At 39.9% G+C, this 18,784-nt stretch overlaps 1 protein-coding gene across 1 annotated transcript in view; it reads left to right on the top strand.

The window, feature by feature from the left end:
* The window catches only part of KIAA0100 (KIAA0100 ortholog), a 2,229,983-nt gene that overhangs the window by 396,183 nt on the left and 1,815,016 nt on the right, over nucleotides 1-18,784 (top strand). The gene's annotated exons all lie outside the window — the stretch shown is intronic.

Genomic DNA, 18,784 nt, shown 5'->3' with positions numbered 1-18,784 from the left:
ACCCAAACCATTAGTTATCTCAAGTTGAGCTGACTAAAAGTCAGGCCAGGATGGCAAGCCCATTAAAGCTTTTCTGCTACTGTGAAGAGAGCTGCTCTGCATGCTTTCAAGGACTGACATTTGGTTAATGCTGTTGCATTACTGGGCAAGTAAGTTCACTTCAGGGAGAAACCTACTTTATTTTTTTCTTACAGAAAACTTTTTTTCTGAAGAGGGAATACTTTTTAGCTAGGAAAATAATGTTTTTGTTGACTGTCTCATGACTTTTATTGATTTAAACAAGAATGGACATTTTTAGTTTTGTGGTAAAAAGTTCTTAAAAGTTTTTTAAAACTTCTTTTTCTGTTGAGAAACTGTTGATAACCTTCCTTATCACTGTTGTAGTATCTGTTACTAATGGACTGTCCTGCTATGAATAGGTGAATGTCTGACCAGCATACCAAAACCTTTGCTCTTTCCAAGCACATTACATCAGATGTATAGCCTACATCCAAGGCGTACGATACATGATTAATGTACAAGCACTTAATCCTTATAACTTCTTTGCCATGAGTCCAAACGCTAACTTTGAATATGGTCAGAAAGTCCGTTTGCTGTGTTTGTTCAGCTACTGAGCTTTCTCAAAATAAGTGCCCCTTTAGGGTCTATTTCTTCCTATTTTTTCTGTCTTAGATTACCTATTTACATGTCATCCAGGAAGGGAAAGTGTGAGTGTTGGAAGCAGATTCCGTAAAAGGATAGGTACAAGAAGTGCTGTTTTTGTTTGGGCGATACACACGACCATACTCCGTGTAAGATTTGACCAGGCATTTGTACCGAAGACTCCCTGCATCCTTTTATTTTTAGTTAGACAACTAGCATTTAAAGCTTTTAGCTCATGGTACCTTGGTGTCTGAGTCTACTTGGCCTGATGTTCAACCACTGGTTAAAAAAGTTAAAAAGTCGCGTATTGAATCTGCTGCCTCCAGCTTTCTCTGGACATCTCTGTCAGGTTGGATGAAGAACCCAAGGACCATCTGGTGCTGGTGTCAGTGCCCTCTTAATGATTGTTGCAGGTCAGTATGGGGCTGCTTACTCACATGTCCACTGAGGCTGTAATTGTGTCTTCTGGAGTAGAAAAACGTAACCCCCGCTGATTGTATCAGAGGATCCCAGAGGGATTCGGCAAATACTTGATAGGAGGAGCTGCCTGGTTCCCTCACTGAATCCAAACAGGATTACCCTGGTTCTTTACTCCTCTGAATATCATAGGGACTCTTAATTTCTCTGAGGAGGAGTTGAATTTGGACTGTGGTGAGGAGTTGTTGAATTAGTCTTCTGATACCCATTCCTTTCTTGCCTCAGGTTCTTATTATTCTCCAATGGGGGGATTGTTCTTTGTGGATAATGTGTTAAGTATTTTGGAGCATTTTAAATTAAGATTTCTCCAGGGTTCTGACCTTAAAAATAGATGCTATGAAATTAAAAAGAGATGCTATGAATTTGTGCAGATTGATTCACCTGGGTATTGTACATAGATTCACAGGTGTTTACTAGGCTAATAACCACAAGGCCTTTTTTAAGCCTAGCCATGCATCCCAAATTTCTGACAAGCTTTGATATCCTTGACAAGTGTAAGCAGGGTCTTGGGAGATGAAACATTTACTAGCAATGGCCTAGGAGATGATCCGTTTACAGTCCCTTTAGTATTGGATTCTCTGTTGGATATTTTTTCTTCGGCTTCTCTAGCCCCTGACTCCCAGCCTCCTGATGCAACAAATCTGGACTGATTCTGTACAGTCCCTGAGACCCAGAGGTTTTGTATAAAAGTCTTTCTAACCTTACTGTAATTTGCCTGGACACTGATACTCCATCAAAGTTGTTGCCCTCCTGTAAGCTTTTACCTTCTGACAAGGGCAGTTGTGCAATGTACAGGTATGGGTAAAAAGTGTATACATCTGCTACCTTAGCTTTCATAACCATTAAGTACCAGACGCATTTGGCTAGGAATGTGCTGGCTGTTTTTTCTTAACTTGAGGGTATTTTGACTGATATAACTGATTCTGAGGCAAAGTATACTGCCATTCATTTTTGAATTCTGATTGTCAGGTGGCTCATCACTCTGTTAAGTGCATTTATGATGTTGCTGATGCTCCCTCTAGGGCATCTGTATCAGAGTCTGTTATAAGGAGGTATTCTTGGTTATGCTTTTAGTCTGTCCCTGAAGACATTAAGGTTAAATTGGCCAGATCCCTCTTTCCTTCAAGTTATCTGTATCCCTTCCTGTCTGGCAAAAGTTAACCACAGACTCTTGACTGCTTTCCATTGACCAAAACAATTATTGTATAGTTTGGAAGTCTTTTCCATGCTTTTCAGACCTTCCCCAGCCTCCTCCTTGCTAGCTCCTGTTTTTTCTTCTGATTCTTCATGATCTTTTGAAACAGTGAACCATTCAGCCAGTCCTTCATTCTCAGCGAGGCAAGGAGTTATATTCCGGGATGCTCTTTACTCTCAGGAAAGAGCGGCCTTGGACATCCATTCTGGATATCTTCCTTCTCGATACTTTTCTAAAAGTTCTTTCCTTCACGATGCTGTTTTAAGTCTGTCTTCCCTCTGCTGCTTCTTCAAAGTTTCTTGGAGTCTTTGGATTTGATGACTGTTTACCTTTATATTTCTATTCACCCTTTCTTCAGAAAATTTTTAGATTTCTCTATATTTCCTTCCCGCATTATCTTTTGTCTCACTTTTGGTCTTTCTACAGCTCTGAGGGTCTTTACCAAATGTATGGCCCCAGTGGTAGCCTTCTACAGACTTCAGGAAATTTACATGTTTTTTTCTGATTTAGAAAACATTTGAGTCAGGCTCTCTCTCAGCAGCTCCTGCTTCGGCTCTTGACTTTACTGGGCTTCTTTGCAGTGTGGGGTTCACTGTAAATATCAAAAGGTCTGTACTGGCCCTTTAAGACTATGTGTTTGAGTTGCAGGATTCAGACCTTGCCAGTGATGGCCTTGCTCACTCCTCTCAAGGTCTTTTCCTTGACCATCTATTTTCAGTCTCCTCTTCCCCCATATATGCTTTCTGCAAGAAAATTTCTTCAAGCTCTATGGTTCATGGCATCCACTATTCTTGTGGTTCCTTTAACTCTACATGAGAAAGTTTTGGTGGTATATGAAAACTGTCTGGCTTTAGCATTGCCATGTTCTGGATCTTTCCATTGTTGTCTTGCCTTGCCTCAAGCTAGAGTTCCAGTGGTCAATTCACTAGATTTTCCTGAGTGCGGACCTGCATTTTCCATGTTTCTCGTCCCACTCAGGATCTGTACTTGGATGCTTTATGTCAGATTTGGGGAGTTTCTTCCAACATTATCAGGATGCCGTTGTTTGGTCTTCTTCACAACTGGCAGACTATATCAACATCAAGGAGATGAGAGCCCTGATTTTGGCTATCTATGCTTTACCATTCTTTTGGGTCCCAGGCCTTCTAAGGATTTTTACAGGCAATATCAAAGTAATGTGGTACAGTAGGAAGCAGCGGAGCACAAAGTCTTATCTTCTTTCCAGGTTTTCCCTTCAGGCTTGGAGTTTTGCAATGCACTATCATTTGGTTCTTCAGGCGATTTACATCCCCTCAAACACAATCTAGTAGCAGACAATCTGAGAAGGTCCAGGGCAAATCGTCATGAATGGCTGCTTCACAGGGACATTTTCCTGGACATTATACATCAGTGGGGTACTCCTCCAGTAGAAATTTTTCCTCTCCTCTGAACTGACAGCTTCCCCATTTCTGTTCCAGAGTTCCAAGTCCTGTGGTTTGGAAGGTAAATGCCACATCTTTGTCTTGGAAGGGGATGTTTCTTTATGCCTATCCCCCTCTTCCTCTGTTACCAAATGTCCTGCAGAAGATCATGTGGGACAGGCCCACATTCTTGCTAGTGACTCCCTTTTGGCCCAAACAGCACTGATTCCCACTTCTATTCCATTTGACCAGGGGCAGTAATTACAGGTTACCCAAGGAATAGGTCTTCTCACACAAGACAAGGGATCTTTCATTCATCCTCATTTACCCACCCTTCATTTGAATCTTTTGGTCATAGGTTCTTGATTCCTTTTAGATACCACTTTTCTGAGATGTGCTTTGGGTTTTGCAGGAGGCCAGAATACTCACTGCTAGAAAATTTGATGTGACTAAATGGAAGATATTTTTATATGGTGTTCAAGCATGCAGTGAACTTTTTTCTTTGGTCCTTTCTAATTTGTGAGAGTTGCTCACTTCTTGCCTGGCATATTCCTCTGTTAAAGTTAATTTGTCTACCATTCCTGCTTGTTTGCATCTGAATCTACCTCTGGCTTCTAGTTTTGAATTTGAAGCCGACAATTTTTGAAAGGTGTCCTTCATATTAAGTCTCAAAGAAAGCCTATTCCTCTTCCTTGGGACTTTAATTTTGCTCTTGACAAATTGAGTCTGTCTCCTTTTGAATCTGCAGTTTCCTCTTCCTTGTGACACTGTACTTGGAAAACTGCACTGTCAGTAGCTCTTACTTCTGCCAAGGCGGTGTCTGAACTTCAGGCAGTCATGGTAGATCTTCCTTTTTTGTTTTTAACAAGTATGGGATCTTTCATAGTAATCCTTCCTTTATGCTCAAGGTTGTTAATGGTTTGGCACTTTGTCAGACTATTCATCTTCCCTCTTTTTCACCCCTCCACAGAATGACAGTGAGAACATTCTTCACACCTTAGATTTACATATGCTGCTCAGATATTATCTGGACAAGACTAAAGGTATCAGGAAGTCTGTACAACTTGTTTCTTTTTATGTCAGGAAATTGGGTTTGGCCATTTCTAAGCAAACCATCTCCTTCTGGAGATCCAAGACCATTTCCTTTTGCTATTCTTTTTATGAGAAGCTGGTTCTTCCTCTTTTCTTGCTCATTCTGCCAGGGAGGTTGAATTGTTTTGTTCTTTTTTCAAGGGTTTGGGCACTAGACCCTTTTTTGAAGCTGCTCCTTGGTCATCTGTGTATACTTTTACTTAACATTACAAGTTGGATGTTATTTCAAGACCCAGGGCAGGTTTTGCTAGGAACATCCTTCATGGGTTTCTGGAAGTTTCTTCTGTGTCTTCTTCATCCCATCCTCTCCAGTAGCTTTTGTACTCTCCCATTTGTAAAGAATACTGCAACAGTAATAACGATGGACATAGTACAATTGTGTAAGAACGTGCCATAAGAGTAGATGTGTTACTTCTCACTGTTGCAATATTCTGTCCCTTCCTTCTTCCCCCTGTTAACTTAATTTACCTTCTCTCTGGCTGATGGGTGTCTCTTTCTTTTTCTTTCTTTCTTCCCTTCCTGTGTATGCTCATGGCTTTGCTTTTCCTCTTTGGTTACTGTGGTTCCTCTGGGCCATTTTATTTCTGAGGATTAAGCACGCCTACATCTTGGAGATATGATATATGTTTGACATATGGCACCTGGAAGGAATAAAGGCCTTTGTATGCTGGCTAGGCGTTTGGCTATCCACAGCAGGATATCCCATTTGTCAAGGTTACTGCAACAGTAAGATGTAAGATATCTACTGCTATAAAATATTCTTACGCAACTGTACTTTAATTTATGTTTTGGGGCTGGGGAAAGTGTTTCAAGTCCTTTTTACTCATTTTTTTTTCCCGGAGGAAAAGTTACTTTTGCTACTTACTTGTTTTACTGACAAGTGCTGCTAAGCAGACCTGAGACTCTGGCACTATTTTCACCTTGAACATGGAACAGCGTACTGGTTCCTCAGCTGGACCTTCTTCCAGCCACAAAAACAAAAAGATTGTCAAGCAGCCTTCACCCACTCACCAGGTTGGCAATTTGCCACAGCCACTGGTGGGTGATTCTGCTGTGACCAAACTAGTTCCTTGGACCATTCGTATTTTTCTTTGGTCCCGCTGGTGTTAGTCTGTACAAACACCATGGACTTGGGGGTTTGACATGTCCTCTGTGGCTATTGGAGTGCCTTTGGTGGGTAGGGGAGAGCCACTCTTGTCAGTCCTGGTAGAAGGAGCAGACAATGTCCCTCTCTCTAGCAAGAAAGCTGCGCCCATCACTACGGAGGTTTTTGCTGAGAAAAAGGGTCTGTTTCTGCAGAAATTCCTTTCAAAATGAAGCAAAAAGTTAAATACATGTCTTCTCCATTCTTGGTTACTCTGAACAGGAATAGTTTATTGGGCTTGGCTCAGAGTTTAGAGCAGACTCTTGACCCTTCTGGTATGATAGCTTTTGGTAAAAGAAAAAGGGATTCCTCATTTGCTTAAGAGATGAGTCTGAACCTTAAAATGATTCTGCAGACATGTATTATGCTTTATCTCCTCAGATTTCTAAAGCATGCTCTGAAGTGAGGGCAACTGTGCCCAGTACTTTGAAGGATTCTTTTTTTTCTTACACTATTTCCAGAATGAATCATTGGGAAAAATGTAATGTTTCCCAGTCCCTCAATAAGTATTATGACTTGTTATAACTGGATTTTTTAGAACCTACTCCTATTCCTCCTGATGTGCCTGCTTTAGAGGATGTTTTTATCGCAGACTGCAATTTCCCTGACAGCCAGCCTGCTGCCCCCCCCCTTAAAAAAAGCAGGTAGAGAATATAAAGTTCTTCATTCTTTTAAGTTTTTACACATTCATTCCAGATCAGAGCCGGCAGTTACTGCATTAGTGATTCCAGCTGCTGCTAATCTGGTTAATATTACTCCCTGTCCTCCTGACAAGGATGGAAAGGCTTTTGAAAAATTTGGAAAACGTATTCTTCTGCAACACTTGTTTTTAGAATTCTAAATGGTCCAGATCACACACTGACGTTCATGCCTCCTGTGAGAATTTGAGGAGCATTTTGGCATCTGTTTTCTTTTGAGAAGAGAAACCTGTATTGTATAATATTTTTTTTTGGTTTCCCAAGTGACTGCCCACTGTTTGAAATGTGCTCATGATTCTGCTGATGGCACTTCCAGGGCTGCTGCCACTGGAACTGTTATGAGGTTTGCCTATCTGCATTCTCCAAACCTCCCTGAGAATGTCAAAAATGAATTGTTGAATCTTCCCTTGGAGAGAGAACTGCTTTTTGGACTTGCTGCTGTAGGATTGATTAAAAAGTGTGATGAGAGAGGGAAAGCTGATTAAAGAAATCGCTCAGATTTTTCAGCCCTCATTCTCTAAGTTTGCCAATGGATTCAGTGCTTCCCCTACAACTTTCTTAAAAAAGTAAAATAATAGTCCCTGCAATCTGCTGGTACACATTTTTAAAAAGCATTGGCAAGGAGGTTCCAAAAACAAGACTGGAATCCCCCCCTGGTAAGTCTGAATAACTATTTAAAGAGCTTACAACCCCCTCCCACCCTCACAGTCCTGTAATTCTCCCAGAAACTCTGAACCTCCATTTCTGTCTTTGGCAGCAAATAATTTCAGGCAAGTAAATTCTGAGAATAATCCATCAAGGTTACAGAGGGCATTGAGAGTCTCCCCTCCTTTTCAGGGGATTTCTCCTTGTCTCCAGACCAAACTTTTTTTTTCTCTTGTCATTCAGCATGTGCTTACTGAGGGGGTGATTGAAGCTGTCCCTGTTTCTCAATTAGGGTAAGTGTTTTGTTCCACAGTGTTCATGGTGTCAGAAAAAGATTTTTGGAGAACAGTTTTCTTTCCTTTCTAGATCTGTTTGCATTGGTAGCCTAGTTCAAAATGTTGTCTTTTCACATCTTGTTAACCCCTTTTCCCATTTGAGTTTTCTAGTAACCTTAGATTTAAAAGATCCATATCATCACATTCATATAGATTCAGATTTCAGATGTTTCTTTAATGTTTTCTGTGTCTGGATCACAATTTCAGTTCTCTGCATTACCTGTTGGTCTATCCAAGGGTATTTATAAAGTGTCTGGCTCCACTTGATAACCTGCTGCCAACTGCGGTGTATTTAAATTTTCTCTTATTTAGTTGATGCGCTTATCTTTGCAGAGTCTTTTTCAAAGTGTCAGTAATCTCTCATTTGATTAAGGGATGTCCCAGACAGTCTGGGATTCCAAGAGAGCTTACTGAAGTCCTTTTCAACTTCTCATATGATTTGTTTTCCTGGGGTGTCTTTGGAAACCTCAAATGAAAGATGTTTTCTTCCACAGGAAAATATATATGTACTGGATCTGTTCCTTCATTTTTCCACCCAGCCTACCATTTCAGTAAGGGAGTTCCTCAGTATTCTGGGTCTCATGGCATCTGTGATATTCATGATACTTCTTTCATGACTCCATGTGACAAAAATACAGTTGTACCTGAAATCTTTATGGTCCCAGCATCAACATCCCCTGGCATTTTAGGCTTCACTTTTGGAGTTTGTGAAAAGGGAGATTAGGTGGTAGAGAGACACCACATTTCAAAGACGCCAGGTCTCCCATTCTCAATTCCTGCTCCAGCACAGTCAGTCACATCAAACACTTTAGATTTTACTTGAGGAGCAGTTTTTATGGGAATAAAAGTGCTGGGTCATTGAAATAAAAATGACAGACCAAAACACACAAACATAAACAAAATGTTAGCTCTTATAAATGTTCTCAACCATCTGTGGTCCCTGGGAGCACTGTGGTGGTGTCTATAAACACAGGTAAAGATGTGATACATAAACAAGTAAGAGGGAACCAGATCTTACCCTCTTTCCAGACTAGCCACGGTAGCCTAGGATATAGCTTTTCAGCACAATCTCACTCTGCAAGAATTTTGTATACTGTTGGACCAAATCTGTTGGGCAGACAAGCTGAGGACCATGACAACCCCCTCACAAATGGAAACTGAATCAGAGGGTCTTCCAAGAATTGACTCAGTTGTGGGGAACACCTTAATATTTCTATTTACCTGTGCTCACAACAGTCAGTTGTCAGCATTCTGCTTCAGGACTCAATGTAATTAGGCCTGGAAAAAGATGCAGTTTCTTTTTCTTGGACATGAATGTTCTTGCATGATTTTTTTCACCCATTCCACTAATATCCAGGGATATTCTGAAGATTCAGAAAGACTTCCTAAAGATCATTGTGGTGATTACCTTCTAGCCCAGGCAACAGCAGCACTTCTTTTGGAAGTGGCCCAGGGGCAATTACCACAAGTTTCCTCACAGACTGAATTTACTGACATAAGTGCAATTGTGGTTGATACATCCCAACCACAAACTATTACAGCTGACTTGCCTGGATGATAGATTTTTAATGCCTTTAGGCACCTTTTTCCTGAGGATTTGCAGCAGGCATAAATGGGGACAGTAAAGCCGTCTGATAATAGAAGATGATACAGTAGTAAATAGAAATAGTTTTCTAGTTTATGCTAAGAAAAGAAACAATACCCATTCAGGACTACTCTTTCTTTAGTTCTGCATTGTTTGTCAGAGATACTATCCTATAGCCTGTCTTGCTTCTCAGTCAAGGTTCATTGGTCAGACATTTCAACATGTCTGCCCATGGATCCCTGACTTTGAATGCAATCTAATATGAAATGTTTTTGAAAGTGGGTGTGGCATAAGAAGCCTCCTAGGAAATGAGTAGCTCCTTCTTGGGATATTAATTTTATTAGAAAAACTTACTCTTGCTCCATTTGAACCAGCTCCTCAGGCTGACTTGAACTTCTTGACACGGAAAGCAGTCTAAATCTTCAAGTGGAGTTGGCACCAATTATTGTCCGAGTTGCAAGCTCTCATGGTTGGTTACCTTAATTTGATAGGGTTTCTTTAGGCGTAAGTGAAGGATTATGTATTAAAGTGTTGTCTCAGTTTACCTTAAACCATCTTTTTTTCCAGAACCTACAAATGTGGGGGAAAGAATATGGGGAAAGAATACTCCATACCTTGGATGTCAACAGACATCTTCCGTACTATCTTGATAGAATACAGTTTTTCACAACTTAGGATCAAGTGTACATTTCTTGTGACGGTAAGAAAAAAGGACAGCTTGTGTAAAAACAGACTACTTAAAAATGGTTGTCTCCTGCTATTATATTTTGTTATACCCATGAAAACAATTCTAGGCAGGATAGAAGCTCACCCTGCCAAGGACCTTGGCCTTTTGTGTGACTTTTTGGAATGGGTTGGATTTTATAAGTGTTATAAAAGCACCAACTTGGCCCACTGCACACTTCTTAAGCATTATAAGGTAGATTCCTTTTCCACGTCTAGGACAGTCTTTGCTATGAACATTCTCCAAGGATTGCTGAACCCTCATTCTTCTTCCTCTGTCATGTTAAGCAGTGGTAATCTACCCATATAGCTTAGGCTACTGCAGCAGTGATCCATATGAAGAACACAATACAGTTATGCAAATAAACATGCCATAACTTTAGCTGTTCACTTGATCACTGCTGCAGTAGCCACTGCCTCCCTCTCTCACACCCTTAGTTTTAAACCTGTTTATTAACTTATCACTTAAGACATAGGCAAACATACATTAAAAGCAGACCTCTACACAAGGAAAAAGAGGTATAAAAATACCTATGCAAACCATTCCAAGTAAAGATTTTGACCCTTCTGAACTTAGTTCCATACTTGGGAGCCATACATCTTCCCATTGTTCTCGTGTAAATTGTTTTGCCAGTCTCTGTTTTCCCAATTTTTTCTAACCTCCTCTAATTCTTACAGTTATTATGCAATATTTGATATGCCCACTAGTTGTCCCTCTTTTAACAGCAACTCTGCTCTAGAGTCATTTAAAAATTCTGTCAGGGTAGATCTTTCATTATGACTCCCCTGTCCCTTTCTCTTTTCCTATACTCTGATGTCGATTCTTGATAGAGACTGCAGTCTCCAGCCTGCACTCCAAATGTCATCCTGGCATCATCACATTCTAACTTTCCTCTCTAGTTATCTGCTCCCAGTACCTTGGTTCCTTTGCCAGTTTTGTTCAGTAAATTCCAGCCCCCTTTCGCCTGTTTTCTGTACTTGCATTCATCCCTATTGGCAAAATCTCCTTTCTTCATTCTCATGTTGGCGTAGTCTTTTTTTTCTGCTACTTTATAAATAGAAAGATTATGTATGTTTGTTGTTCTCCTTAAGGATCTGCATCTGAAATCTCGCTCTCTATTTCTTGAACTTCCACCTTTTTCATTAGCATCCCTTTCCATTTTATATTATAACCTTCTGCTTGTGTTATGTGTGTGAGCCTTAATCATGTAGCACTAATATATCCCTTCAAATCAGGTAATCTTAAACTACCTTGTTCTATTGGAAGGATCAGCTTGTCCTACTTGATTCTTGCCCTTTTCCCCTCCCAGATAAATTCCTTCAACTCATTAATGTCCAAAATAAAAATATGACTGAACAGTTTATAAAACTAAAGGGACTAAAAGCATTTTCACTGCTTGTTGCTTACTATCCATACCAGTAAACACGTTCCAATTTCTCTGTTTTTCTCTTATCTTTTGTTTAGTCTCTTCCCACATATCCTTACTGCTGAAACTAAAACCTTTTTAATCCACACTTTTAAATCATCTTATGTCCCCATAAATAGGGTATTGCTGAACCAGTTTATGTATGGGTACATAATTTATGGCTATAGCCCTTGTTTTATTTTCTTTAATTTTTTTCCTGAAAAGACTTTAAACGGTCTCAAAATGTTCCACAACGCTGAGCTAGCTGTCCTTTTCCGGATTTGTCAGGTAAAAAATATCATCTGCAAATAAAGCCAACCTTTCCTGATTACCATACCCATTATCACATTTCTGAGTCCTGTATTTTCTTTGCCAATGGCTTTGAATATAAAGCAAATCCCAAAAGGCAAAGAGGATCCCTGCCTAGTTCCTGTGTTCAAACAACTTGCCAATGAAGAACCCACCAATTCTTGCCTCCTATCCTTTGTATATTCTCCTAGTTAATCTTTTTATTGTATTGGGGAATGCAGTTGCTTCCATTGCCCTACTCATCAAATTCCCATTTTACTCTGTCGAATACTTTGTCTGCATCATGACCCACCAGTGTGGTGTTTTGTTGCTTTCTGCTTCTCTCTGGATCATTGTTATATTAATGTTGTCAAATGTTTGCTTCCCATCCAACAAAACCACATTGAGATCCATATGTATCAATTTTGGCAACAACTTTGCCATTCCTTTAGCTAGTATAGACTTAAACATTTTATAATCATTTTTAGATTTGAAAAGGGTCTGTATAAAGCCTGCTCTGATTGGTCTTCACCGTCTGTATGTAATACAGCCACCATAACTTTCTTCCAAGATGGTTCTTCACCTTCTTTTAAAATACTGTTATACAAAATCTTCCAGATCTATATCACTTTCTTCCCTCCTAACTGCCAGACATCCACAGGAATACTATCTGTTTCTAAAGCCTTCCTTGAAGATTGATTTATTTATCACTGTTTCTGTCTCGCCTCTTTCTATCTTAACTGTCAGTGTTTGAGCCCTTATCTACCTCCAACTTTGGCATAATTAATTCTTCCATAAGTATTTCTATTTGTGCACCTTCTTGAGTTCTATCAGATTCACGTACTCATTTCTTTCCAAACATGTCTCTTGAAGCGTTGCTGTTTGCACTCTGCATTTCTTAATATAATTCAGTACTCCTTCATTTTTGTCTATAGCTGTAAGGTCATTTAAATTCCAAGATAATATGGGTAATGTAGTCATTATGATAAAAAGCTGTTGGTCTGACCTGTTATACATGCGTTTTTTTGAATGTCTTCTCCCATCTTTTGTGTTACATGTGCACATTAACATTTGGTAGGCTAATCTTTTATACAGGTTCTTCTCATCTCCATTTGAACCTATGTCACATTTTTCAAGACCTTTTGTTTTAATGAAAGCCTTAAAAATACATTCTCAGAACACTCCACCCCCTATTACCCTAAAACAAATGCACAAAACTATGTACAGCTTCAAAAATGAAGCTTAATCTTCCAGATAGGAACAGTTGCTCTTAATTGACAGCTGCACCCATGGGCCTAAGCTTACCCATGTTAAGGTGATTGCTACAGTCTATGTTCCCAATTATACCAATTATTGACTGTCCTTTTCTTATCTTTTTCCTCTCCCACTTGTGAAAAAACACTTGTCTGCTTTCAGAAAACATTAACTTTTAGCCATAAGAAAAAAACACATTGGCTGTCTTTAAGTAAAACACCCTGTTTTATTAAATGCATTAAAGTATTAAGGCTGCTAAGGAGGCAGCTATCTCTTATTCACTTTCCATAATTTCTAACTTTATTTTTCACTAAACTTCTTGCCATTGTACCGTTAATGTTGCACTTCCTATGCAGAACATGCTCATAATTCTCAAGGTTAATTGCTTTCACTTGCAGACAGCTCCTCTCCATGTAAAAGTAGTCATCAGAGAATCTTTGTGAATCTCACTGAGAACAGAATGTACAACTGCCTTCAAGTGCAGATGTCTTAACTCCCAATGGACATTTGTTAATGGAAAAAAAGCAAGCTAATGTCATTGTAGAAGTAAGAAGGTTAGCATTTTTCATGACTTTCATCATTTTGTCTTATTTTCTGAGTCTACTTGCTTGCAGGAAACACTTGTTTATACCTTGAGCTAAGAGAATTAATCTTGGCATTCATCCTTATAAAAATAAGAGAAAATTTCTTATTTCTACTTATAATATTAATCAGGGCAGTTTTACACCTGGTACTCACCCCAGCAGCCCAAGAGCTCAACATAATAGCATTAAACTTGCTTTTGTCCAGCCTTTCTTCTGTTATACTTTCAAGGCTACATTTCCTGCAACTAGCAAAGTACATATTTACTGTAATATCTTTAACATATACCACAGTCACTTAATCCCCCCCCCCTCAATTTAAATTATCCATGGCTACACACAACACAAAACTGCTTTAGATATATAACATGCAGTTTGGCATAATGGTTAATGTATTTGCCTTACAGACGCAAGGTGCAGGGTTTAATTCTCAAACGGGCTAATTGGCTAGGCTTAAAATGGCTCACAAGGGCAGTTAGCCTAGAAGTTATCTATGAACCTATGAAATGTTTTATACAGGTACTAATACGAACAAAACTTGTTTTACTTGCTGTTATTTTATCCCCCTTTTGTCCTTTTAAACATTAGTGATGCAAAGTGTGGTATGTACTTTACAGTTCATCCAGAAGTTTAATACAGTCCACAAAAATCTGTTAATTCTCATCTACTTTTCCTTACAAAGCCGTATTTCACAAATGTGATTGATGCTTTATAAATACCCATTTATGCAGTATTCTCAGTGTTGTTAGTATTCTTCCTGTTAATCTCCATCTCCCAAAAAACAGACTCTGCTTTAAGTTCAGGATCCATCCCCCTTATTTTGTGTTTTTTTTATGACAGAGTATGGACTGTTATTGTTATATTCGTAGCATTATTCTCTCATGGCTTTAGTCTTGCTCTGCTTTCATGAAAGCTGTGAAGGGTTTTGCACCCAACCTTGACTTTTAATCACCTTTGCTTGAGATGACTAATGATCTGGGTGTGTGGAAGGTGTCCTGAAAGCTTTAGTAACTGGCTGGTTATTGTATCCTTAGCAGGATATAACCCATAAAGCTTATGTTACTGCAGGAGTGATCACTTGAACATCTACTGTTCAGGTAAGTTTACTGACATTAAAAAACACCACTCCACAAACCAACTCACCAAAGAAAGAAAAAAACACTGAACAACTGGAGAAACGGTCACCATCCACTTTTACTGTGTTCCTAGTACTTCGGCATCAAGCCTTCCCTGGAAGTTTGTTATACTCGTAATGTGGTCAACAAAGGTCGATGCCTATGTCATGTCTGTTGCTGGTGAGGAAATCAAGGAGACCTGGGGCAGCATGACGCTTGTTTTGTGGATGTTTTTCCTAACTTCTCATCCCCTTGCTCACTTTCATCCCATTCCCAGGAATTGGCTTGCAGTTGCTCTGTGGCATCTTGGCCATGCTTCTGAGTATGGCTTAGCCTGAGCCCTGACCTCTGCAGTACAATACCCAATGTGAATCCCCCAGTTTTCACCAGGGATATAATGCATTATTATGTACAAGAACATACCCCCCTTCCTCAGAATGGGCATGCTTCTTGCCTGTACCTTTTGCCAGAGCTGCTTATTAAACCCATATTGCCATGTCTGTAGTTATGACTCTGTACCGCAATGCCACTGATTCAGGCAGGATTTACATTATTTTCTGAGGCAAGTAGAACTTGTTCTTAGCATGTGTGGGAGAGTGTTGCACACCCCCTTCTGTAATGTCTTCCCTGGTAAGGTCAGAACACAGAATGGTCTCCTTTGAAGTAAAAATAAAACCTGGACTCCCAGCTAAACCCGGAATATTCAGGAACTACTCTAAGGCTAACGTCCTGCTATTAAGTGATAACTTGGCAAAATTTCAAGCCCCCATAAACCCTAAAAACACTGTTACCTATGCATAATTGTTCACAGAAACCCTGTACAAGCATGTCAGTAGCTCCACAGAGGCAGCTATACCCACCAGAAAAGAAGTACAGACCTAACCCAAAAAAACAAGCCACCCTAGTGGAATTACAAAATCAATAGGCTGTATAACAGAAGGAAGAAAATTATAGCAAAAATTAGGAGGTGCACCACCCAGCAGGATAAAAACATCCTCATCAAACTAAACTAACAACTTAGAAGACAAAGTCTAACAAAGCTAAATTTGAGGTAAGTTTGGCCCCCCAGGCCAAGGACAAACGCAAAGCATTCTTTAGGTATGTCCACAACCTCAGATGCAATGCACAATTGTGTGCAGAGCTCATTGTAAATGGGGCCTCCTCTATTGAGTCAGAAGGTATAGCAAACCTCCTGGCTGATAAATTCAGCTCCAACTTTACCCCTCTCTCCTCTCAACCTTCCCTCAGGAAAGAGCCATCAAATATAACCCCCCCCCACTATCACTAGTGAACAGGTCCTTAATGGTTTCTCTAAGACAAAGAAAAGTGCAGCAGTGGGCCAAGACAATATCCCAGGATGCCCAATAAATAGCATGAAACATGACCTTTTTAGGGCCTCTTCAATTACTGTTTAACTGTAGCCTCCAAACAGGCTTCATACCTCATGAATGGAGAAAGGCAACAGTCATCCCTCTGCACAAAGTTGGGCCATCTACAGACCCTGGCAACTGCAGACCCATACGTCTCACTAGTCGTATTTGTAAAGCCATGGAAAGAATTATGGAAATGATCAATAGAGATGCAGTAAACCACCAGACACTGAACCAAACTCAGTTTGGTTTTGTCAAGGGCAGGTCATGCCTACTCAATCTAGTGGACGTCTCTAAGAAGGTAACCAAAACAATTGATGAGAGAAAAATGGTTCACACTGCCTACCTTGACCTGGTACAAGCATTTGACACAATACCTCACTCAGGCATTGTTGACAAACTCAAGAGGTTAGGTACAAACTCGTATGTCACCCGGTGGATAGCCAACTAGCTTCCAGGAAGTTTGAATTGTAGAGTACACCTCTACAAAGAGGCCAGTCACATGTGGACTCCCTCAGGAGCCAGTCCTTGGACTGCTCTTTATTGGCACTTCTCAGAAGTCAAGGCCCATGTCAGTGGTCTCTGGCTGACTAAATTTGCAGATGATTGCAAATTAGGATCTGTCATTGAATCCTACACTGACACAAATGTTTTCCAGGAGGGGCTGACACAGTCAAACAACTAGTGTCATGGACTAAAACTGAATGCCAAGAAATGCATAATAGAATCCTTTGGGAAGTCATCCATCCCTGGTAACTGTCATATTGACAACACACCCCTTAGAGTTGACCCAGTAATCAGGGACTTAGGGGCACACACAGCATTCTATCCTTTGACCATCACGTGTCTACATTAGTGAGGAAATCGTTCTGTGTTGTGCAACTTATAAACAATGGTATGGCATCTAAGTCCAAGGAAGTCCTTGTTGTACTGTATTTGGCATTCATCAGACCTATCATTGAGTACAGTGCCCCCTTTGGTATGTACCTAACCAGGCATATCCAACAATTGGAATGTCCACAGAGGTTCCTCACTAAAATAATACAGGGCATAAGTAAAATGTCCTGTGCAAACCACCTCAAGGCCGTATCCCTGTATTATGTCTCCTACAGGCTTTGGAGGGGAGATCTATTCCTGGTATACAAGGCACTGTCAGACCCCACTCCAATGGACCGCCTGCATAGCCACAAAACAAACACCATCATAATTATCCATTCTAAAGACTTAAATCTTGCCTGTGATATAAATAGGACCTGCTGGAGATACAGGTATGTTTCCCAGAGGCTACCCCATCTATGGAAAAGGCTCCCCATCCATGTGAAGCAGAGTTCCTCCCTAACCCAATTCAAGTGCAACTTGGACAGATGGATGAGGAACAGGAAGTTCATCCCTGGTTTGGCACCTATGTCTCTAATGGATACAGGCAACCTGTAAATGGTTAATCTCCAAGGCCCTTGCTTACACTTATCAAGGGTATCAGAACTTGTTATAGATTTGGGATGCATGGCTAGGCTTAAAAAGGCCCTTGTGGTTGTTAGCCTATTAAGCACTTATGAGCCTGTGTGATATGTATTCCATTCATCCATTACGTAGTTGCTACATGTTGTGTCAACTCTTTTGCTAGATATTTTATTTTCTTGTTGGAGGATATTCAGTCATGTTAATAGAATACCAGGAGAGAAGGGAAATAAGTCTTTGTTAGGGACCTTCATGTAGCAGTTCATGAGTGAACTTCAAGTGTATACACTTGATTTTGGTTTCAGAGCACCTTCATTTTAAAATATCAAGTACAATACAGTGCTGAGTTTGAGATGCAAGTTGAGCAGCAAATTTTGCTGTTCTGTGATAGGTAACTCATTTTATTTTTTGCAGACAGATTTTGTGTGTTATTTATGGCTGTGGCTTCATAAATTAGTGTATGTTGCTAGTATTGTGTTGGACAGCTCAAGACTGATAGTGGCAGACATCTTTTAATTCTTAGTGGTAATCAGGTTTCTTGTTAGTCTTTTTTATATCATATCAGCATGTTTTTTGAATGTTAGATTCTTGTAAATATTAACACCAGAGTGTTTCCTCTGAGTTAAAATGTATTGTAGCTTTGACTTTTATGTTGGGGTAGGAATTTGCTGTGGAATTGACAGTGTGCTACCAAATAACATTAATTTATTTTTAGTTTTTCCCCTTTAAGTATTAATTCACTGTTCACAAAGCCAGTAAAGTAGGGGTGTTGATTGCATTTGGTTGATGAGAGTGGATGCGTCTGTAGCTGTAGTAATGATTGTGGACTGGTCTGTATAGTATGCTTGTTTGAGGCTTTAGGTATGAAGAAAAATTTTATTAGTGATTGTTTTAAATTGTAGTGGACCTGTTATGGACACTTGGAGTACTTCTGTATTGGAAGTGACAGTGTGATGTCATTCTCGCCTTTATTATCACTGATGGGTCGGATCCGATCCATCGGATCCATCTCGGCCATTTCAAAAGCTTGAGGCCTTTAGCAAAGCTCATGGGCATTCTCCATTACCCATAATGCAACTCCCAAATATCCTCAGATCTCATTTGCCGCTCTGCAAAGGAGGTTCTGAAGCAAGCTATGGGCTAAGTGCTTTCATTTTTCTATACTATTACTGCTACAATTTGTTGTAGTTTATTAATTTTATATCTACATATATCCTTACCCTGCTTTTTTTTCCTGTATTTCAGAGCGAGTGTTATCCCCTTTGCCTTCTTCTGTTAGTGTCTGTTGTTTAGAGGACGTCTAATTAATGTCCATTTAAGTTAGTGGATGTTTACCCCTCTTTTCTATCCCTTCCTCCTTTATCATTCGTTTTTAG

The sequence above is a fragment of the Protopterus annectens genome, chromosome 13.part0 (assembly GCF_019279795.1).
Source record: "Protopterus annectens isolate FY-2018-M chromosome 13.part0, PAN1.0, whole genome shotgun sequence".
Lineage (NCBI taxonomy): Eukaryota > Metazoa > Chordata > Ceratodontiformes > Protopteridae > Protopterus > Protopterus annectens.
Note: the sequence above shows the minus strand (reverse complement) of the source record. Positions and strands in the feature narration are given on the sequence as shown.